Here is a 23,638-nt window from a genome sequence, read left to right as displayed (position 1 = left end):
GTGTGGTATATGTTTCCATCCTTTTACTTCTAACATGTTTGTCTCTTGTACGAAACATATAATTGGTTTTTGTTTTTTTAAAATCCTATCAATCTCTGTCTTTTAATTGAGATGTTTAGATCATTTACATTCAATACAATTATTGATATGGTTGATCTTCAGTCACCATCTTACTATTTGCTTCTGTTTTTCCCACTGGCTCTTTGTTCTCTGTTTTCTTTTTTCTTCCTTCTTTTGGATTAATTAAATGATTTTTATCATCCCGTTTTATCCTTAGTTGGTTTGTTTAGGTGTTGCTTTAGGGCATATAGCTTTAACTTATTACACTGTACTTTTGAGTAATACGCCGCTTCATGTATAGTATAAGAACTTTGTAATGGTACAATTCCATTTTCCTCCTCCCAGTCTTTGTGCCATTTGGGTCATACATTTTACTTCTATATATATTGTAAACCCCATAATACATTGTTATTTTGCTGTAATGATTATTTTAGAGAGATTTGCAAAATAAGAGAAAAAATTTTTTTAAAGATTTTATTTTTTTCCCTTTTCTCCCCAAAGCCCCCCGGTACATAGTTGTATATTCTTCGTTGTGGGTCCTTCTAGTTGTGGCATGTGGGACGCTGCCTCAGCGTCGTTTGATGAGCAGTGCCATGTCCCCGCCCAGGATTCGAACTAACAAAGCACTGGGCTGCCTGCAGCAGAGTGCGAGAACTTAACCACTCGGCCACGGGGCCAGCCCCAAGAGAAAAAATTTTTAATATTTACCCATATTCTTACCATTTCCAGTGCTCCTCATGCCTTTGTGTTGATGCAGATTTCTATCTGGTATTATTTTCCTTCTGCTCCAAGGACTTTTTAAAAACATTTTTATAGTACAGGTTTGCTGATGATGAATTCTTTCCAATTATATACATCTAAACCTGTCTTTATTTTCCTGTGTTTATAAAAGATATTTTTGGCTTGGAATAGAGTTAACAGTTGACAGCTTTTCTTTCAATAATTTAAAGATGTTGTTTTACTGTCTCATTACAGGTTGTATTTTCCTGCTTCTTTGTATGCTTGCTAGTTTTTTGATTGGATGATAGGCATTGTGAATTTTACCTTCTTAAGTGCTGGTAAGACTATTTTTGTAGTCTTATAAATATTCTTGAGTTCTGTTCTACAGGTGTATTTAATTGACCTTAAAATAGTTTAGTCCCGTCAAGGCTTTCTGTTAAACTTTATTTGGTGAGACCAGAGCAGCCTTTATTCCAGAACTAATTTAGTTTCATTATGAGCCAATGCCCTTTTGAATACCTTACCCATGCCTGGTTAATTACAAAATTTTGTCTTTTGGCTTTAGGAACAGAAATATTTCTGGCTCTGTGTTTTACCTAGAGTTGGTTTCCTCTGTTCCTTTTAGGTAACTCTTTCTCTGGCCTTGAGTACTTTGCTCACCTGCATGTTCTGGTCTCTACTCACATAAGGATCTGAGGGGACCTTCTGCAGATCTCTGAGGTTCTCTCTCTGTGAAGCTGTCTCCTTGTTGGTGCTCTGCTCAATGAACTCTAGTCTTTTTGGCCTCTTCAAACTTGCAAATCTCTGTCCTCAATTCAATAGGATCACTGGGCACCACCTGGTTTCCCCACCCCTGCTGAGGACAAAACTCTCTGGGGACAATAGGCTGGGGCAAACATGGGGCACACTTCATTTATTCCCCCTCTCTCAGGGATCGCTTTCCCATGCCACCTGAGGTTCAATGTCTGAAAATAATTGTCTGGTTTATTAATTACTTCAGGCCAGAAGTAGAACTGGTCCCTATTACTCCATTTTTGCCAGAATAAGAAGTAGTTACGTGGCTAGTTCTTAGTCATAATTTTAGCCTCTGGTTAAATTTGTCTCCCCAGATAGGCCTTTCCTGATCACCGTATGTAAGGTAAGCTCCTCCTGTTCTCATAACATTTTGTTGCTTCCCTTCAGAGTCCTTAGACAATTAAAGTTGATAGTCATTTCTGGGTCTGTTTGTTCAGAGTCTACATCCACTACTAATGGTAAGCCTTGAGCAGAGACTATGTCTGGCAGATTCACCTTTGTATCCTTAATGCCTAACACAGTCCTTGGCATATGGTATAATTCAAAATATTATTAAACAAATAAATGATTGTAGGACAGGGACAATGCACTTCTTTGTATCACATCTGTGTCAATGTATTCTTATTTACATTTCCCTTGAAGTTATTTTGTTGGAATATCACTGGAATAAAAGTAATATTGGAAATACAAGTTGGTTATCTCAGAGTATTTTCATCTACTTAGCTAACAAAGAGCAACATTTACTTAAGTAGACTTAGGAAGCTGTTAACATTTTGTTCTTCTAATGTGCTAATCTCTGGTTTGTGTGCATTTCTACCTAGCATAACACTGTGTGTATGTGTGTGTTTGTGTGTAGATCTGTGTGTATGTTGTAGAGAGTGACTCATTTGGATTGACTTAGTCATCAAACCCATTCCCCTCATCTTTGTCACGAATATAGCCAATGTTATAAGTAGAGTTTGTAGACTTCTAGATTTTTTTCCATGATTTCATATATAAAATTTGGCTTTATATATTTCAAAACTGTGAAACTATGTTGCTAGGGGAATACACATTTATGCTTCTTATAACTTGTATAATTATTCTTTCATCAATATGAAGTATCCATTTTTGTCCCTTTTAGTACTTTTTTGCCTTAATTTTATGTTGATTTATATTAATGTTACTACAAGATTTTCTTTGAGGGGCTGATTTGCCTGATATTTCTTTTTACAATCTATTTATTTTCAGTCTTCTGATGCCTTTCCTTTTTCTTATCCAGTTAATACATGAATTTAACCCATTTTATATTCATTGTGATTTCTGATATGTTTGGACTTGTTCTTGCCATCTAATTTCATATTTTTATTTTCTCTGCTTTATGAGTTATCTGTTGCTATAAATCTAATGACCTCTAGACTTCCTAACTTAGAACAACAATTGTTTTATTATCTCTTATGATTTTGTGGGTAAGGACTTCAGACAGGGCAGAGCAGAGATGGCTTTTCTCTGTTTTGTGATGTTTTGGTTCTCTGCTGGAATCATTTGCAAGCTCATTCACTCATACGTCTGGTAGTTAATTCTAGAGTTGGCTAGGAATCTAGCTGGGGATTCTTGACTGAACATCCTCTTGTGGCCTCTCTGTGAGGCTTGGGCTTCCTTACAATATTGTTACTGGGTTCAAAGGGTACGTGCACTGAGAGCTGGAGCCAGAGAGAAGCCTTTTGTTTTTTTATGATCTAGCCTTAGAAGTCATGACACATCACATTCACTGGGAATTCTGTTAGCTGAGGTATTTATAAAGTTCTGTCCAGGTTCCAGGGAAAGGAATATAGACTCCATCCCTCAATGGAGATGAGTCAACAACACATTTTAATAAGAACATATGAGATAGTGTATATGGTTGCGTGACCACCTTTAGAAAATACAATCTGCCACATCTGGTTTATATTTTTACCTTTTTTTCCTATATTTTGTTGAATTGGTACAGTTTACTTTGTTCTATTTTCCTTTACTACTGGCTTCAGAGTTATCATTTTACTTTTAGCTTATCGGTGATTGCTTTTAAATTTTTGATATATGTATGTAAACTTAGATTTTGCTAACAGACTTTAGAGTTAATCCATAGCTAGTTCTATTAAACCAGGTAAAAGTAGCACACTTTTACTTCCCTCTGCTTGCCTGCACTATGCCAAAAATCATGTTGCAATTGACTGGAATTTTAGTTTATGTATGTTATTAAAATCAGTCTTTTAAAAACTCAGCCTTTACTTTATTTTCTCACTTCCTTTTGTTTGCTGAGAGATGATAGCATGAAATGCTTAATTTCACTGAGGGATCAGATTTCCCGGATTTGTTGGAATCTTGGCTCCAACACTTCGTAGTTGTGTGACTGGACAATTACTTAATCTGTCTGGGCTTTGGGTATTTTGACTTTAAAGTGAGAGAAATGTCTAAAATATTACCTACTTTATAGGTAGAGAAAAATAAATGAGATGATGTACACAAAGCACTTAGCACAATGCCTGGCACTTAGTAAACTTTCAATAGTGTTTAAAATATTACGAATGGCATCTAAATATTTAACTATAAAAAATTCTTGTGTTTTCTTTTATTATTAATATCTTCAACTGCTAAAGATCTCACAGTTCTTTTCTTAATTACTCTTGTCTTTATCTCTGGGTATTACACGACAAGCCCATTAGGTACATGGCTTGGGTTTGTTGTGTAAGCATTGACATTCCTAAATATCAATTCATACTTTGATTACTCCCAGGTCGGTTAAACAAGGACATTCTCAATGAAACTAGAAAGGAATTTTTGTTTTTTAAATCACATGAGATTGATTCTGACATTGATAATTTGAACTGGTATCCATCATATATCCTTGCTACAAGATTAGAATATTTTGAATGGCGTTTAGGCATGTATCTGAAATGGAACAATATCAATATATGTCAAGATGAGGAAAGAGACTGTGAATTGGTGATGGCTGATTCTTCTCACTTGCCTGTGTCTCAGGGAAGGTAATCAGTACCAAGATAACCTATCTGTGGAAAGTCTCTGTCTTGATTGGCTGGTACCATGGAAATATCCTAGCTATTTGGGGACACGATTGCTTAAACCCACAGATTAGCCAGGGGTTATAAATGTAGTCTGGGTGGAAGATAGGGGCTGGGGGAGGGCCACAAGGTGCATATGCCACTCCAACACTTAACCCCATGTCTCTGGAGGAATGAATTATAGTTGTCAAATACATGTTAGAAGTTTCAAAAATACTTGGGGGTCGTTAGGTGCATCTATTATAAATCATTATTCATGATCTTATTTGTTCTCTGACAGTGTGATAAAAATCACAAAAAAGCAAGGAAAGCTATAAGTACTCTGGCGTAACTTAACTAATGATGGCATCCATTTCAGGAAAAACCCTGTTGGGGTTTTGCTCTCCTGCTGGAATAAATGTGTGTATTCATCTTGACATTTGCACAGGTTAGCATGGCATGGTACATCAGTGATAAATTGCATTCAGCTGTGAGCATTCAGACTTCTAAAAATAATGGTTTGAAAAATGAGGGGTTTTATTTTTCCAGCATGAGATAGGTTTGACATTCATGGCTGGTATGGTAGCTCCTCCAAGTCAGAATACAGTCTCTTGTCTGTCTCCTGAGTTTCAAGATAGATGATTAACTCTTGGCTTTATTTCTGAATTATATGCAAGAAGAAGGTATAGGGCAGAGGAAAAGGTCATTCAACAAGACAGCTGGCCATCTTTTGAGGACTTTTCCCAAAAGCTTCCCCATGGTGCCACGTGGCCACTGCTATTTTCAAAGGAGTCTAGGAAATGGAATTACTTTCTTGTTCTCCTTCTCTTTCTTCTTTTCTTCTTCTTCTTCTTCTTCTTCTATAGAGATAGTATGGCTCCCAACAAAATTTTGATTCAATTAGTCAGAAGAAGAGAGAATGAATATGGGGTAGGCAACTAGCAGTCTACATCATGCTTGGGAGATGAGAACTCTATTAGGAGTTCTACTTGCATGTGGATTTTGAAGGGTTTATAGGCATGCCAAGAAGACTGAGTGGGTCGTCTGAAAGAGTCATTGGTCCTTTGAGGCATGTGAGAAAAAAGGGACACACTACGCAGCATTCATTTTGTGAACAAACCTCTTTCTTGACATAAAACCTATTTCTTGTGACACATCTATTCTGAAGAAATTTCTGGGACAAAGAACAAGAATAACATAGTGGTTAAACAAGTGAGCCCTGATTAAGACTGCCTTAGTGTGAAATCTGACTCTAAAACCTACTAGCCTGGTCTGTATGGCTAAGTTATTTAACTTTTCTCTGCCTCACTTTTCTCATCCATAAAGTGGAATTATTAGGGCTGTTTTGAGGATTTAATGAGGTAATACAAGTAAAATACTTATAACAGTGCTATTCACATCCTAGGTGCTCAATGAATGTTAGCGATGATTCCTTTTTTTCCCTTTTCTCCAAAGCCCCAGTACATAGTTGTATCTCCTAGTTGTAGGTCATTCTAGTTCTTCTATGTGGGATGCCACCACAACATGGCTTGATGAGTGGTGTGTAGGTCTGCGCCCAGGATCCGAACCAGTGAACCCCAAGCCACCAAAGCAGAGCGTGTGAACTTAACTACTTGGCCACAGGGCCAGTCCCAGTGATAATTCTTAATCTTGAGGGACTGAGGATGGGGACACGGAGAGTAAGAGCAGAGTATCTGAAATATGTTCTGATAGCTGTGGTGATTTTTGACATATTCATTTCTCAGGATATCCTTAAGAGAGCTGGTGGGTGTACAGGTTGTTAGAGGAGATGGCCTAATGCAATTGAAAGAACACAGCTCAAAGCTTTCAGAGTTCTGGATTTGGGCTTGGAGAAGTCACTTTAGCTTTTTGAGCCTCAGTTTCCTTTTCTTCCTGCCAAAAATATTAATCTGTGTTCTTTCCACCTCACAGGGTTGTAATAAGAGGGAATGCTTTATAAATTATAAAGTGCTATAGCTGTCTCACATCCTTTTTGGGAGCAGCTGCGTATAAATTATAAATAAAAAGTACTATGCAAATATAAGGAATTATTACTGTTGTATATTATGGATGTGCCATTCTGATATATGCATCCACTTAACAGGAGTATGTGTGTGTTTGCTGGTGTAGGAAGGCATCTAATCCTAAATGGCTGTGTATGTGTGTCGTTGGGAGAATGAAATGCATATAGATTGAAAAATGTAACACCTTATGACAAGTTGATTGTTTCTTAGGAGAAAAAAGAAAAGAAAACTCTTAAATTGTCCTGAAAATCAAGTCATCTGACAGCCACGTTCCACCAGAATGCCCAAGCGCAGCTGGCTGAAAACAGAGCAGCCATTCGTCAATCCGTCTGGGAGACACTGACTGATGTGAGCGTGCAGGTGTCTGGGAACAGCAGTTCTTTGAACACAGAATGATCTTGGGAAAATATTTTCAGGTTTATGTGTCATTATCATCTAAACTGAAATGCTCTTCTCAGGTAAACTGGGGGTAGCCTTGTCGTGGTGCACTGATCTTGAATGTTGGGGACTATATTCTAGTCATCTTCTATTTTGGTTTGGGTTTAAGAGGTGAAGAAGCATGGATATATCATATTTAATTTTATTTGATGGGAAGTGGTGGTATGAGGTCTTCATGTTTTTGTAATGAAGCCCATGTTCTTAGACCTGAGGAAAGAAAGAGTGTCGTACTTGGTTTTTGCTTACTTCTCCAGGCTCTTCTCTTCCTGATCATTGCTGGCAATTTTCACTCCAGCCATTCTGAACAATTTGTGATTCCCTGAACAATCGTATTCTCTCCCTCTTTGAGCATACTGTTCCTTCTCTATGCAACATTCATAGTTAAAACCCATCTCTTCACTCTCGTCCAGCAAGTCTCCTCTAAATCTCCAAGACTGGATCATGAGTCCCTCCTTTCTGGTCTCCCAAGTTGACGTTATGGTGTCTGTGATCTGGACCACAATTTCTTGTGTGCCTGTCTGTCTCTCCTACTAGGCTATATGCAACTTGAGGGCAGGGAACTGGATAAATTGAATTTCAGTTTTAACTGTGCTGTGGGCTGTATGATCTTGATCAAGACTGCCTCTCTAAAGCTTGTTTTCTTCTTCTGTAAGATTATTAGACTAATACTTGCTCATTTAACTTTGCAGAATATTATAAGGATAAAAAATAGAAACAAATGTGAAAGTGAAACCAACATAAATGTAAAATTTCTTTTAAATGCTATGGAAATAGGACATTTATAGCTTTTCATGTCTTATTTTTTTCTTTTTTCTTTTTGAGGAAGGTTAGCCCTGAGCTAACATCTCCCGCTGATCCTCCTCTTTATTTCTGAGGAAGACTCACCCTGAGCTAACATCCATGCCCATCTTCTTCTACTTTATATGTGGCACACCTGCCACAGCATGGCTTGACAAGTGGTGTGTAGGTCCACACCCTGGATCCGAACCAGTGAACCCCGGGAAGCCGAAGTGGAATGTGCGAACTTAACTGCTGCACAACCGGGTGGGCCCCACTTTTTATGTCTTTTTGATATAAAAATTATACATTGATGTTCTACCTCAGAAGAAGATAAAGAGGTTGGGGGTCTGGGGTTATATTGGTATGGAAGAGATTATAGATTCCTTAGAGATTAGAAATAAAATCAACCTTATGCTTCTGGACCTTGGGTTTAGCTAGCTGGAAGTCAGCGCTACTTCCATATTAAATAGCCTAATAAATGTCACAGACACTAAGTTAGTCTGGTAAGAAACTATGAAGTCTGTTTTTGGGGTAATCGTAATTCGGACTTAGAAGTGGTTTTGGTGTAGTGAGTGCGTATGGTAAGGAAGTCTTATTTCTAAAAACGTACTGTTGAAGTTTGAGAGGGTCCCCAAAATAACATCCTTCTTTCTGGTCTAAGTGCTGTATCAATTGAGAATTAAGATAAAAGAGTAAGGCAGATGAAAGACAAAAGTATCATCTTTATATAAATATAAAGCTTATAATGGAGATTGTGGTTTATACTATAGGCAAATGAGCTTGTTAACACTGAGCTCTAGAATTATATAGAAGTTTTCACCCAGTCACAGGTACTGCTTGCCCCCTGTGAAACTATGAAAAACATAGAGGGCAGAGCTATACACACATTCTTTTTGGGACGTCTGGCACCTAATGGAACAGAGAAGAAGAAGAGAACGTCCAGATGAGTTTTCCCAACTCACTCATCAGATTAAGCGGCTTTGCCTCTTCTAGAGAAGACTGGTCAGAACGTGGGGTGATAGCAGTTTTATTCTGGTCAAGCTTCCTCCTCATGTGAGAATAATAAACAAACAAAGAGTGGGAAAGAAGCATTATTTACGTAACATGAATCTATCAATCAGTTTGTTCCTCCTGGGGAGTACCGTTTCTAAAGGATTGGTTATTCGCAAGCCTTACTTGAGTGATTGGCTCACCAGGGAGCTACATTATGATACCACCACCTATCTCAGACCTCAAGACTATGAAATGAAAGGACCACCTGCTATAATAGGAAGAAGAAACCTTTTACTGCTTCCCCTAAACTCTCCTTTCTATAATAGAAAACTAAGCGCACAATTGTTAAAGCCATCTGATGATCGGTAATACTATACCTGACTTTGTGCCATTAATTTGCGCACCTCACAACACCCCAGAGATCTTTTGTTTTATTCCCGTTTTTTGGATATAGGAACCAAGGCTCCAACAAGGGCAGTACCTTTCTCAAAATCAGAAAGAGAGCAAGTGGGATTCAAAGTCAGGATTGTCTAAATCTAGAGCTCATTCTATTTCTTCTTTATCGTGAAAATGAAACAAAATATAGTCAGAAGATGGAGCACTCAGATTCTTCTTTCTGCTCTGACCCCAGATGGGTATGGGCAGTGTGATTCCATATTAAATATGAGCCCATATGAAAGTTTAATCCCAGCTCCTGTTTTGCTACTTTGAAAGTATGTTGGTTTCTCTCTCCATCAATCTATGTGAGATGAATAACAGTCTGGGCATTTGGATGAAGGTAATGGTGGGTTAGAGTGGAGAAATGTTGGCGGCCAGGAGAATTGTTTTACAGCTGTAATATGCCACTCTTGACTGCTTAAATAATAATAAACAAAATGCTTCTTTTAGAAAGGACTGGAAAGAACTCCAACCCAGCCAGAGAGATGACTTAGAAAATTTGCCTCTGTATCCTGAAATTTCAGCAAGATCAATCTGAGCAGCTGTGAATAAGTATCCAGAGAACATTTGTGTATTAAAGTATGAACAGATGCTTTGTTGTTTACCCTATGTTCCCCATATATCCTGACCTAAATGGCATCTCCTCTCCCTTGATTCTGGATATACCCAGGTGTAAAAGAAAAACCTATGGTTCTCCCCTGTTTCTCCTTTACATTCCCACTACTACCGCAGTCACAAGACTTCACTTCTGACACTTCTGGTCATCAAATATGTGGAGGTTTTTCCCCACAACAAGTAATTCTCTGTGACACCAGCTGAGTGTCCTACAATTTAACTCAATTCTGACACTGTGGAGATAGTATCAGATCCCACAGGTTAAGGGCTCAGTCCCACAAGACTGCTCCCACACCACTTCAGATGCCAGCCGCAAGTAGCGGGTCCCCAGGTTACCCACAACTTCTATCTGATTTGGCTGCAAATGAGAGATTCCCATAAGCTCCTCCTCAGGTTTGATTAATTTGCTAGACCAGCTCACAGAACTCAGGGAAATACTTACTTACATTTACTAGTTTATTAAAAGATATTGTAAAGGTTACAGACGAACTGCCAGATATAGGACAAGGTCTGGGAGGGTTCAGAGCACAGGAGCTTCTATCCCCATGAAGTTGAGGTGCATCACCCTCCCAGCATGGACAGGTTTGCCAACAGGGAAGCTCTCTGAACACCACACTATCGGGATTTTTATGGAGGTTTCATCACATAGGCATGACTGATCATTAAGTTCATTTTCAGTCCTTCTTTCTCAGAGAATGGGGGCAGGGCTGAAAATTCCAATCTTCTAATCATGGCTTGTTCTTTTGAGTGACCAGCCCTCACCCAGGAGCCATCCAGGAGTCAGCCCAAGGTTGCCTCATTTGGACAAAAGACACTTCTATCACCTAGGAAATTACAAGAGCATCAGGAGCCCTGTATTAGGAACTGGGATCAAAGACCAAATATGAGAACAAGAGATGCTCCTAGTGCTCTTATCACCCAGGAAATTACAGGAGTTTCAGGAGCTCTATACTAGGAACTGGGGGCAGAGACCAATATATATTTTCTCTATTGTCTCACAACAGTTTAAAGGAAAACCCTCATGTGTCATTACTTAAATACCTTATGATTCAAAGTGACTTTTATGTATTATGATTGACTTTTTCTTAGCAATAGAGGCATGAAGGTGGCACCCTAGTAAAATAGAAAAATTTGGGGATTTGGATTCTGGATTTCAATCATGACTTTCTACTTACTTGCTGAGTAATTTTGAAAGGTTCAGTTTCCTTATTTGTGAAGTGAGAATTCTAACATATACTGTTGGCTATGTCTCTGGAGTATTAATAAGTCAGATGCAAGCACAAGGCACTAATATTTTTTGAGCCACCATCTCTTGAATACTTTGAAGGATATCATTTAATATTCACAACAAGGCAGCTAGAGATTGGCTGTATACAATACAATTTAAACTGTACTGCATATTCAAGATTTCTCTCCTCCATTACTTTCTACCCAAAAAGGTGAGGAAGTGTTCCAACATGGGTCAAGGGTAAAATGGATTTCAAGAAGAACCAGAATTCATACATATGTAATCTACTTCACCATCTATCATGATTGTTGCCATCTCTCAGTGCTGTCGTCACTCACCTACTTGAAGGAGATGAGCAGGGAAGGAATTCAAGGGAAATAAACACTAATAATTCTTAGCTAGAAATTTGGCTCCAAATGCCTATATAATCTCCCATGCTTTTAAATATGAACATAAATATAAATAAACTCCTTTTGCCTTTGTGATGTGATATCCAGAATCATAGTAGCTTTAGGTACTTGAATCCCCCATGGGAAGGGAGCCTACCCAAAAAGGAAGCAAACAGAGGAAAGTACAGCCTGAGAAAGAAGACAACAGCGAGGAAAGAAAGACTTAATCCTAATGAAATGATCCAGCTCCTGAATCCAATCGTGGCTGAAGACACAGTTTCTCTGGAGTTTTCAGTTAGTGAGCCAATAAATTCCCTTTTGCATAAGCCATTTTGAGCTGGTTTCTGTCACTTGTAATCAAAAGATTCCTGACTAATGTAGACATGAACAAAGGTAATGGCCGTGGATATCAAGGAGATGGATGTGACAAAAATGGCGGAGAGAGAGTTGACATCATTTCATAACTAAGTTGAAATGGAGTTTTGGAGAGGAAAAGCAGAACATGATTTTGAGGTTGGTATCCTGAGTGGAGGAATAATCATAACAAAGATTGTTTCCCACTCTGCTGGATTTCTGCCTTTGTCCCTCCAGATACACTCTCCCCCCTTCTCCTCCTTGCTCTTTGCCCTAGAATTCTGACCTGTGTGAGTTACATATACAGAAGCTCCTGTGCCTCTGGCTGCTGGTGGAGTGTAGCCAACAGAGAGGAGTCAGACTACATCTCTCTGGTTCCTTTACTGTAAAGTCACCTAGAACTGGCTGTGTTTGTGAAAGAAGATCTTTGCTCTTCTCAAGGAAACCCGATCTTCATGATTCTGTCATTCTAGGTCCTTTAGGTCATCTTTCCAACCTTACTTCTTTCAGGCTTGCAGTAATCACCGTCATGATGCTACTAGTCTCAAGTTCCTGCACTATACCCTTGAGGTTCCTGTACTCCCACCAACACCTTTTTAAGTAATCCCTTGGTGAATCAGTGCCCCCCACCCCTGGAATTGTCCCAATTTGAGTGTTCCATCTGTTTCTTCTTAGAGTACCAAATAAATACACCTACCCTTGATAATTAATTCATAAAAGGACTGTTTATGTTGAAACAGTTTCCTCATCCATATAGAGTGTTTTACAATTTTCAAATTTTCATTATTCTTGTAACAAACTCATGAAATAGACAGGTCAGGTGATATTATTCCAATTTTGTAAAGGAAACCAAAACTGGATAAGAAATAGTTGTCCTAGGTCATACAACCAATACGCTACCCTTGAACCTATATCTTCTGACTCCAATTGCTGTGGATTTATTCTATTGCACCTTAATTTATCTGAAATGAATTAATTTGATTAATGAATTAATTGCATTTTGCTCTTTGTCTTTTATCTCTAGACCAATAGCTATGTCTTATAGGAATAAGCATAAACAAGTGTGGCTCTCCATTAGATAGATATGTGGTAACATCTAAACAGAGAAAGAGAAAAATTGTGTAAGTGAGCGCATAATGAAGCTAGATTCTGCATATGAAGAGTAACCTTAGACAGACTGCAAAAATGGGGGCAAAAATGATTATAGATATGTTTTTACATCTTAAAACAACAAACAGTTCAATATGATTTACGTAGCTGGGATGGACTAACACCTCACAAGTATAACACCTGAGTCATTTGTCTTAGCAAGTATCTTGCAATCAATAATGCAGCTGAGATGACTGAGAGCTTTGTTTTCTTGTTGTGCCTCAGCTGGTCTAAATTATTTATTTGACATATTGTCTCTTGGCACATGTGAGGAAACCAACGCTAATATGTTTGCATTACTTGGATGTACATCTGAGAGGGAAAAATGGGTCTTTACTTCCTGTCCCTGATCTTTGGGCATATTATATAGGTAGTGATATATTTTGTAGAATTGTCGTGTCATCTGCTACATGTATTGGTAAGAAGAGGCCGTGAGGTTTTTAAAGTGCCCTTCCTGGTTGTCCAAAAATGGAATAAACTTCATTACTGTCGAGAGCGTGATTCATTGGCAGACATCTGACTTCTTCCCAGCCACAGTGAATATATGTGGGCTGACGGCCCAGGGCTCTATATACTATACTTTATTCTGGTTTATATGTGAAGATATCTTTCTTTCCCAAAAGACAGGGAGGTCATTGAGGACAGGAACTGTTTCTTATTTATCTTTGTAATCCCATTGCCTGGCAGAGAGTCTGACAGACAATAGTCACTTAATAAGTGCTTGTTGATGAATGAAAGACAGGAGTGAATGAAGCAGGCAAAGAATTTACAGCCTTTGCTTCAGGTTTAGAAGTTATTAACCTTGTTCAATTAACTACTGCTTTGAAAAGAGGCATAAACTAAAAGTCAGATCCTTTGTTGGGGATCTCAGCAACAATAGACAAGTTATTTATAATGAACTTGAAAAACTTTGTACACTCTAAATGATTATAGAAATAAGATATTTATGTGAAGTGGTAGTGGTTTACTGGTAAACTGGCTTAACAAACAAACAGAAAGCTCTGATTTGTGGCATCTGCCAATTTCTGTGGTATAAACCTAACCTAACAAAGGTTTGAAAACCAACTCACAAAATTCCTGAATATTTAACAACTGGATCGTGTGAGCTGGCTTCTAAACAGCTCTGGGTGAGAGGAAGGGATTTGGCTTTGATAAGTAAGAAATGTGATGCCCTTAGTCTTTGATTGTCATATGGAGGAGAGGTCTATATTTTGAGAAGAGAAAGACTACAGAAAAATTCTGGCAGAGATAGATTGAGACTTCAGATCTGTATTAACCTGAGCTATATGACACTGTTATAGTGATTATCTTAGTGACAGCGAGTTACCCAGCTCTTAACTGAGAATTTTGGTGCCCCCAAATGGAATGATTCATTCAGCAAATATTTATTTATCTTTGGTGGCAGAGGGTCACTGCTGGAAAAGCACTAAAAATGGAGAATGGATTTATTAGATGACGTGATTCAAGGGGTAGATTCACATTGGCTTTTTTTAGCGAAAGGGAGGTTAATGGAATGACATTCTGAAGTGACCAAGAGATATCAGAATCTGGGATGGCTCTACAGATCTCTTTTCCCTTGGTCTTCATGATCTCTGCTGGTGTCCTTGTTTCTCTCTACTACTGTGCTTCATTTTTCCATACTTTCAGTAATGCAACAGACATGTGGTTATGTTTATAGTTCATAATTCTGTCTGATGGGCTTAGTTTAGCATAATCCATATTCATAGGGACATATCAAAAGTTCGGTGTGACTAATGTACAGTCAGGAAGTGGTTCTCAACTTTCAGTGTGCGTCACCTGCAGAGTTAGTGAAAATCAGATCCTGGGAGTGTAGCTAGAGGCACTATAATTCACTATCCCGGGATGGAGCCCAGGAAAATAAGTAACGTTGGTGATTCTGATGCAAGTGGTCAGAAAAGGATATTTGGAAAGAACTTGCTAGTTTTTTAAGCACTTCACCTTTCATGATTGGACTTTTATCTTCTAGGTCAGTGGTTCTCAATCTTGGCTGCACAATGGAATCACTTGAGAGCTTTAAAAAAATACTGATGCTTGACACCCCAAAAATTCCAATTTAATGGATCTGGGATGTGGTGTGGCATTGGGATTTTTTAAAAGCTCCTCAGCTGATTGTAATGTGCAGCCAAGTTTGAAAACCATTGTGCCATGAGGAGCCTCTGAAGATTTTAAGCGGGTAAGCTATTTAAGAGTGAGACAATTTTGCATTTGAATTACTCTAACATCTGAGTAGAAAAAGGAACTGAGAGTGACAATTCTGGTGGTCTCAAGGACAGGATATTGGGACCAGAAGGTAGGATACTCAAACTTAAGATTTCAAAGATGGAGTACAAGTTCTAGGTGAATACTAGATCTGGAATGTGGCCATGAGATTGAGTGGTTGAATTAGAAAAGAAATGAAGGTTATTGGAGTTAAGGTCAATGGACGGAGAAGCTGGGTGTAGATGGTAGTCATCAAGAAGGATAGAAGGGATATAGCCATATGTAAGAACCTCAAAGAAAAATGTTTTTTCACACAAGAATGGAAGAGTAATAGTCTGGAGGTAGGATATCATGAAACAAGAAGTGTTCTGACCTTACATGCTGACTCTGAGAAGAGAAATAGGAGACTATGTGTATGAGAGAGAAAGGAAAAAAGGAAAGGGAAAGTTTGGGAGTGGTGCCGGTGGGGATGGTTATTTAAGAGAGAAAGAGATATTAGTTAAGGCAGGAGTTGGAGAGAATACTCTGGGATTAGACACACTTTTTAAGAATTAAAAGAGTTTTAGAGGGTGCATTCGAAATGTCAGAATGGAGACTGAGTTTGGGGTTGGGGTTGTATGGAGTTGGTAGGCATTAGGACTGACCAGAAATATTAAAGTTCTCTCTTCTTCACGGTACACGGCATTTTCCATTCTCCTGTGATTAAGGGTGGCCATGTGGCTTGCTTGGATCAATGTGGCAGTGAACAGAAGTGATATGTATTACTTCTTGGTGGAAGCTTTAAGAGCTAGTTCAGGGTTTACCTTATCCACTTCTCTCTGCTTTGGTAACCATTGACATTTCACATACTACAGTCTGAACCAATGTGGGGTGCTGAGTCAGGGCCCTCCTGCGGATCTATGATAGACGTGAATCAGCATCAGGGACTGAACCTTTGTGTTTTTTAAGCCACAGAAATTTTGAATTTGTTTGTTACCTCAGCATAACCCAGCTTGTTCTGACTAGTATAGAAATTCACACCTCAAAATGACGCTGCCATAAAAAAAATAAATTTATTGCATTTGCTTAGGGACTGACTGGACAAAAACAAGGAATTGCTTCAAAGGCTGGAAAAGTAACAATCCATTCTATTCTGCACTAAAGCATTTGGTAAAACTGTCATTGAGGTGACTTGGAAGGCAGACCATGTACCAATGAGTGTATAGATCCAGGGTAAAAATTCAGAGAACAAAGAATTAGTATCATGTGTTAATTGTAGACAGCTCTATTTGGGGGAAAAAAGGCATATTTTCAAGCAGGAATAAAAGGAAATAAAATATATACACAAAAGAGTATTTCACAGTTGGAAGAGTAAACTACTTCCCAATTCCTAACAGAAAAAGGTATAAATAAGAAAACTTTGGAACATAAAATAACAATTAAAATTCAGCATTGGGGCAAGCATTAAATTAAGAGTATGGCCATCACACCTTCTGTAGATTACGTTACCTAAAAATCAAAGTCCAGCTAAGCTTATGCTATGGTACAGAGCTCTCTTGTGGACTGAGTGACCAACTGTCCCAGTTTTCTGGGACTTTTAGTGCAAAAACTGTGAAAGTCTGAGGCAAACTGGGAAGTATTAGTCACCCTAACTGTGGGCCCCTTGATAGACATTTTACCTGAATGAGAAATAAACCTTTATGGTTTTAAGCTACTGAACATTTTGGCTTGATTTGTTACTGCAACATAACCTAGCCTATTTTGACTGCTAGGAGAGGAATCACAGTATGGAGAGGAGAGTGGATATGGGGAGCTGACCAGAGTACTGCATTTTGACTCCTTATAAAGTATGAGATAGTGATATCAGCCCTGATATCCATTCACCTACATTAAACCCAGCATATATGGGGTTAAAACCAAAAGCACCCATCCACTTTTCCTGCTTCTCTAAGTTACATTCATAGGTAAACATCAGTTTCTTTAACCTTTATGTCCCTGAACTTCACAATGCAAGTAGATCTTATAAATTGTTAAAACCCAGGGCTTTTTTTCACACTGGGCTCACACTAAAGTTTTGGCTAATTATGGGTCTTTGAAGTTTTGGCTAATTATGGGTCATTGAAGTTTATTACAGGGAAACTAATGTCCAGAGAATATCAAGAAACTGAAGCCTCCCAGACCCCAACTTCTTGGTTTCTGGGCACTAGAATCCACCATCCATTCTAGAAGCAGACCACCAAGGATATTGACCTGCAGATTTCCTTATCTCACCTTCTCCCTTTCTGCAAGCAGCCTCACAAAGGCAAACTCAGGTTGATGGGAAGGTGCTCAGCTGCAAGGCCACATACTCCCCATCCCCTACTTAAAATCCCAAATAAACACCCCTACTTTTTTCCCTTAGAGGAGACGGATCTGAGTTTTAGCTCCCATCTCCTCATCTGGCTGCCTTTTGATAATAAAAGTCCCTTTCTTTGCCATAAGCCTGGTGTTCCCAGTTTTTCATTTTTGCCCTCTTGTGTGGCAGGTAAAAGAACCTGTGTGTGTGTGTATGGTAACAGTAGTGAGGCCAGTGGGATTAGCTTACCTTAGAGTTCCAATCAGTACGCTGGGTCAAAGTGCTACCAATTGATGTTGGAGGCATGTGAAGGCAGAGGGCACATTTACTTTGACATTTTTTGGCTTGTTTTTGAAGTGAACTCCCTATGGACCCTCAAAATAATTTAATCACCCCTCGAATTCACACCCAAACTTTTGGATGCACATCTACTGCATGGTGTGTGGCATTCTTTCCCTGTGAATTTTTTTGGGTCTCATTGTTGCTGTATGGGTGGGTAGGGGTTTCTAGACCAGTTTGAACTGATCAGGGAAAGCATTAGTTGTATTGCTATCCTCCCATAGGAGAATAACCTTAGGCTCAGAATTATAGTGATGGAATGTGAATGAGATCTGAGACTTTTTATTTTTACTTACTTTTCTTGTTCAAATGAAATGAATATGCATCGTACTGGGAAGGCAGACAGGGCTGTTACCAGTGCAGCTGAGAACAATTAGTTCTTATTTGCTTAACACTATTTCTTAATGTGTGATTGTAAAACTTTTCACAGGATGTTTTAAATGTAATCAATTTTTCATTGCTGTTCCTAATAATTCAAAGAGCCTGACATTTGCAATCAAGCCAACTGTGGTCGATATCCATTTTCTCTTCGTTAAATAGGAATTTAACTCAGTGACACAAGTGGTGCCTTCTGGAAGTGATTCTGTGTATTTATTCTTCTGTGAGGGCTACACTCAGATTCATGAGTTGACAGGAGAGACTGTCAAGAGTCACAGGGCCACCTGGGCTTACTGCAGAGCAGAGGTCATCAGCCCCGTCATAGCTCAGCATGCACTTTGGCAACTTGCTTCTATGCATCTCAGATTCCTCACTTATAAAATGAGAAAGAATTTCTTTGAGTTGTATTAGGATTAAATGAAACAATGCATTATTAATCAGGATATATTATTCACTATTAGCTGCAAGTGACAAAAATCCAACCAAACTAACAAAAACTAAAAGGAAACTTAGAGGCTTCATGGATTTTAGGACATGCTACCCCAAAATATGTCACCTTGGCATACTTGATATTTTAAGCAGAAGGAATTTGAGAAACAGCAGGTTCACGAAGGACTTTCTGACATTCCTCTGAAGCAGGTCATAAAACCCTTGTGTGAGAGGTTCCTTCCCTGTACTCAGAGGAAAGGACCATCCTTATCTTCAAAGACAGAGGGATGCTGAGAGAAACTTGAAGGAACGGGCTTTGCTAGGTTTTCCCTGGTTTACTACTCTTAGCTCATACCCTTTGTTGATCACATTTTCCCCATGACTTTCCACTCTTCATCAGACCTAGTATAAAAACACTCAGGTTTAAGTCTTCATTTCCTTATGAAGGATCCCATTGCCACCTAAAACTTACATTAAATAAATTCGCATGCTTTTCTCTTGTTAACCTGCCTTTTGTTACAGAGATCCAGCCGAGAACTGAAGATGGGTAGAGGAAGGATTCTTTCCTTTCCTATAGGCTCATGTAGGAAGCATATCCATAGTTTTCTAACTTCAGGGATAGCTGGATCCAGGTGCTCAAATGATGTTGGGATTCTCTTTATGCTATTTGTATTGATGTGTGTTGGTTTTATTCTGTCCTTTTTAGATCCAGGTTCTAAATCAGGGCAAGGGTCTGAAGCCAAGAGGAAGAAAAGAGTTTTCGGGAGATTAAGCAGAAAAAAATGGCAACTTTAATGACTGTTTCAATAGTTCTCATGGGCTTTCCTTCACGCTACTTCCTTGAACATCTTTTTATCATATTTTAAGCCAGGGATTGACAAACTATGGCCAGCCAGCAGGGCCATAGCTGGCCTGCTGTCTGTTTTTATAAGTAGAGCTTTATTGGAATACAACCACGCTTGCTCATTCATGTACTGTCTGTGCTGCTTTCATGCCACAATCGCATTGTTGATTAGCTGTGACAGAGACCACATGGCCTGCAAAGCTTAAAGCGTCTACTATCTGGTCTTTTACAGAAAAACCTTGCTGTCCTTTACAGAAAGGATGGTCTTCAAAGTGGCTTGTTTACCAGGTGAGTTGCAAGACAACCAATTAGAAAAACAGAAAAATATACTGCAGCTTGTATTTTTGCTCATTTTCTTTTTCTAAAATTTCAGCTTCATTGAGGTATAATTGACATATAAAATTGTAAGCTATTTGAGGCGTACATTGTGCTGATTCGACATACTATACATTGTGAAAGGATGCATCTCATCCAGTTAATTAACACATTCATGACCTCACATGTTTATCTTTTTTTTTTTTACAGGGAGAACATTTAAGTTCTATTCTCTTAACAAATTTTAATTATACAATACAGTATTATCAGCTATAGTCACCATGTTATACATTAGATCCTCAGATCTCATTCATCTTATCACTGCAAGTTTGTGCCCTTTTACCAACCACTCGCTATTTCCCCCACCCCCCAAAGCCCCTGGCGGCTGTTTTTCTAGTCTCTGTTTCTATGAGTTGACTTTTCTTTTGATTCCACATAAGTGATGTCATGCAGTATTCATCTTTCTCTATCTGGTGCTTATTTCACTTAGCATAATGCCCTAAGGTCCATCCATGTTGTCGCAAATAGCATTTCCTTCTTTCTTATGGCTGAATAACATTCCAGTGTTTATATATATATATATACGCCACACGTTCTTTATCTCATTTTCTTTCTAAAATATTTAAAGAGTAAACTTTCCTAATATTTATTATACATTGTGGCAGTAGTTAGTGAATGTATATAACTAAAAATATATTTATATATTTAATATACAGTTTATATACTTAATATGATATGTTAAATATATGGATATTATACTAAGTATATTATATTAATATAATATATAAAATATAAATATATATTTTTATATATTATCTCTCTCTCTATATATACACACATATACGAATATATACAGAGGAGATTTTGTATTGCTAACACGTAACTTTAGGACAATATGCCTATATTTAACTCTGCTCTCCTTTCCATCCAAGGTAGCTGTGTCTATCTGTTCCTAGTGTAGGCCCGTGTCTCTCACCCCTGTGTGATGAGAATGGTGTGCTAAATCTAAATGTTCCTTTAGAGATAGATGTAAAATAATAAAAATACAGCAGAAGGAAGAGTAAAGGAGGTAGGCTGGGCCACTGATTATTGAAGCCAGACACATTGCAGAAGCATCAAAAGAATAAGCAATCAGATCTCTTATTTCTGAATTTTTAAAGAAAATGGTATTTCTATTCATCATTTATCTCACCTGAGATTTGAACAAATAGGATTTCTGGCAGCAATTATTGATTTTTCAATATTTATAGAAAATGACACATGTTCTGCCAAATGTGATATTTAGAAAGTGAGGTGAATTCTATAAATCCAGAGGATTGGCAACCATGCTACCAGGGCAATTTGTAAAATATGATAAAGCTGATTAATAAGAAGTAGAAATGTCAATGAATCATTAAAGTGAAACAGTAAAGGGATGTTGGAACCCAGTGGGAGCACCTCAGGCTTGATTCTACAAGGACTGGCTGGGCTCAGAGCATGGAAGCCTGGATCAACCTTTCATCCTCCTGGCGAGATTTGGTTACATGGGCAGAGGAGCCTTTACAGTGAGCAATAGGTGTGGGAGAGGAGCGGGAGATATTTTCAGAAGTTCTTTCTGTCAATCTGGCCCTCCTTTTCTGTAAGGTTTGCTGTTGGATGTATTGGATTTCTCCCTCACTTAATACAAACAACATGTGTGTGAGGAAGAAAGACTACTGTTACATGGTAAAGATTGTTTAAGAAATGAGGACCCATTTGCATAAGGATTTGGGACAAAGGATGGAGATCCTAAATCTTCATTCTAAGATGAAAGGTTTCCGGAACCTCTTGGGGTGGACATACCAGGTTAACTGACCAAACCCCAGGGCAGGCATTGGCCTCAACACATCTGCTATAAAATCTCCACAAGGGAGGGAGGGATGGGGCAGACAAAGTGGCTCCTGCACTGAATCGGTTGAAAGGGGTAGGGAGAAGGGTAAGTCTGTGTCTTTGACAAAATTATGTTCTAGGTCCTTCTCTATTCCTGTTCACCTTTCTATGACAAATTTGTGCCCTGGGGGAATGGAAAGAGAAACTGTTCCAGAGCTGTGATGCTGGAACCTCGGGGTCAATTTTTGGGCTGGATCAGACTTGACTGAGTATTACAAGTGAGGCAACTTTTTCCTCTCATACTTTGAAAAAGTTTGCATTCTTGCAAAGAGCAGTATGAATATCAGGGAGTAGAGTAGGAGATCTGGCCTCAACCTCTTTACTTCAGGTGAGACAGACAGCCCAGAGCAAGAGATGGCTCTTTCCAAGCAACCGATTTTCTATGGTTCTTGTGGATGTGCCAGACACAAGAGGGCACCACTGAGCCGTGGCTGCTGTATTGAAGCAAAAGAAAATAACCAGCCTTTTTGAGATGGGGGATTCTGGGACAAGCAGGGGAAAGGAGTGCTGCATGGGGAAAGGCTAGATTTCTTGCTTATATGAGGAGGTGGGGGGCATGAGTTGAAGCCATACTTGGAAGCCATCGTTCCCAACCCATTTGTAAAATGGTACTCTAATTACGTTTGTATTATGTCCTTGCTATGTGTCACGCAGTGCTTTCCTAGCCTTTGAGGATTCAGACATGAATTAGACATGTGATGTGTGCAATGATAGGCTTACTCAAGTGTGCAATGAGAACAGATAATGAGCCCCATGATATTGGCACACGGTCAAGAAAGGCTTCCTGGAATGGAAATGTTGGAACTGATTCTTAGCAGGAGGTGAAGAGACTGGGGTTGTATCTAGGCAGAAAGTCCACTTGTGAGAAGGAGTAGAGGTATAATGAAGCAGTATGACCCAGGGAATGACAAGCAGCTTGGTACCACTGAGGAGAGGGGCTCAATGGGAGAGTAGCACTCAACGGGATTCCTTGTGAGGTAGAAAAAGCTCAGCTAATCAGATGAAAGACCTTGAATACCAAGCTAAAAGTTTGGATTTTAGACAAAATGCAGTGAGGAACTATTAAAAAATTTTATGAAAGGGTGCTGTCATTGAATTTTTATTTCAGAAAGTTAATTTTGTTCAGTTAAGATTATTGAAGGAGGGCAGATCTAGAGGTGAGGTAAACATATGCGTGAGAATTGTACTCATCAGGATTTGTTATCAAACCATTGTGCACACCTTCTGTAGCATCCATCGTACAATCTGAAATTCGGGCAAATAATTTATTTGCCTTTGCAGATAAAGTCCTGTGCACCATAGCAGACCAGGTAATTAAGAAAATTTAGATGTGAAATCCGACGTCTTTAACTTCTTGACCAATTCAGCCCTAACTAATATCCTTTCTTCTCAGCTACTCCTGTGTCTACTTTTGTGCCATCACAGTGTGAACTTGGATATTGATCACTCACTGTATGTGCTGATTGGGTCCCAGGGTTCAGGATTAGTTGCAATTACCAATGTGCAGTAAACCATGTTGTCTTCTATTCGATAGTATAACATGGTTTCTTCCTTTATGCTGGGTGAGACTGTACTTGCAAGTCTTATTTCCAACCCAGTGTGCCCGTATCTTTCTGGTCAGTTTGTGAAAAGCTGTTTTCTGTAGGTCAGGCTAAGAGAATCGCAGTATACTTTAAGGCATGCTAAAAGCCCTGAGAAGTCCTGCAGGAAAGAATCTAGCTTTGCTTTTTAACTCAGGATTTCTCAAACTTATCAGATTTAAGAATCTTTTGTACAAGTAATCTATTAAATTATGCAGAACGACTGTTTAAGATAATGTACTTTGTGACTTTCTGTCATACATGACTATGTTTGTAACTAAAATTTTAACTAAGTGCCAGATACCCAA

At 38.7% G+C, this 23,638-nt stretch overlaps 1 long non-coding RNA gene across 1 annotated transcript in view; it reads left to right on the top strand.

Moving 5' to 3' along the window:
• The window catches only part of LOC138916568 (uncharacterized), a 298,642-nt gene that overhangs the window by 249,132 nt on the left and 25,872 nt on the right, over window positions 1-23,638 (top strand). The window contains exon 4 of the long non-coding RNA XR_011423842.1: window positions 19,760-19,815. This is a non-coding gene — a long non-coding RNA (uncharacterized lncRNA). The remainder of the gene's footprint in view (window positions 1-19,759; window positions 19,816-23,638) is intronic.

This window comes from Equus caballus, chromosome 12, assembly GCF_041296265.1.
Source record: "Equus caballus isolate H_3958 breed thoroughbred chromosome 12, TB-T2T, whole genome shotgun sequence".
NCBI classification, from domain to species: Eukaryota; Metazoa; Chordata; class Mammalia; order Perissodactyla; family Equidae; genus Equus; species Equus caballus.
Note: the sequence above shows the minus strand (reverse complement) of the source record. Positions and strands in the feature narration are given on the sequence as shown.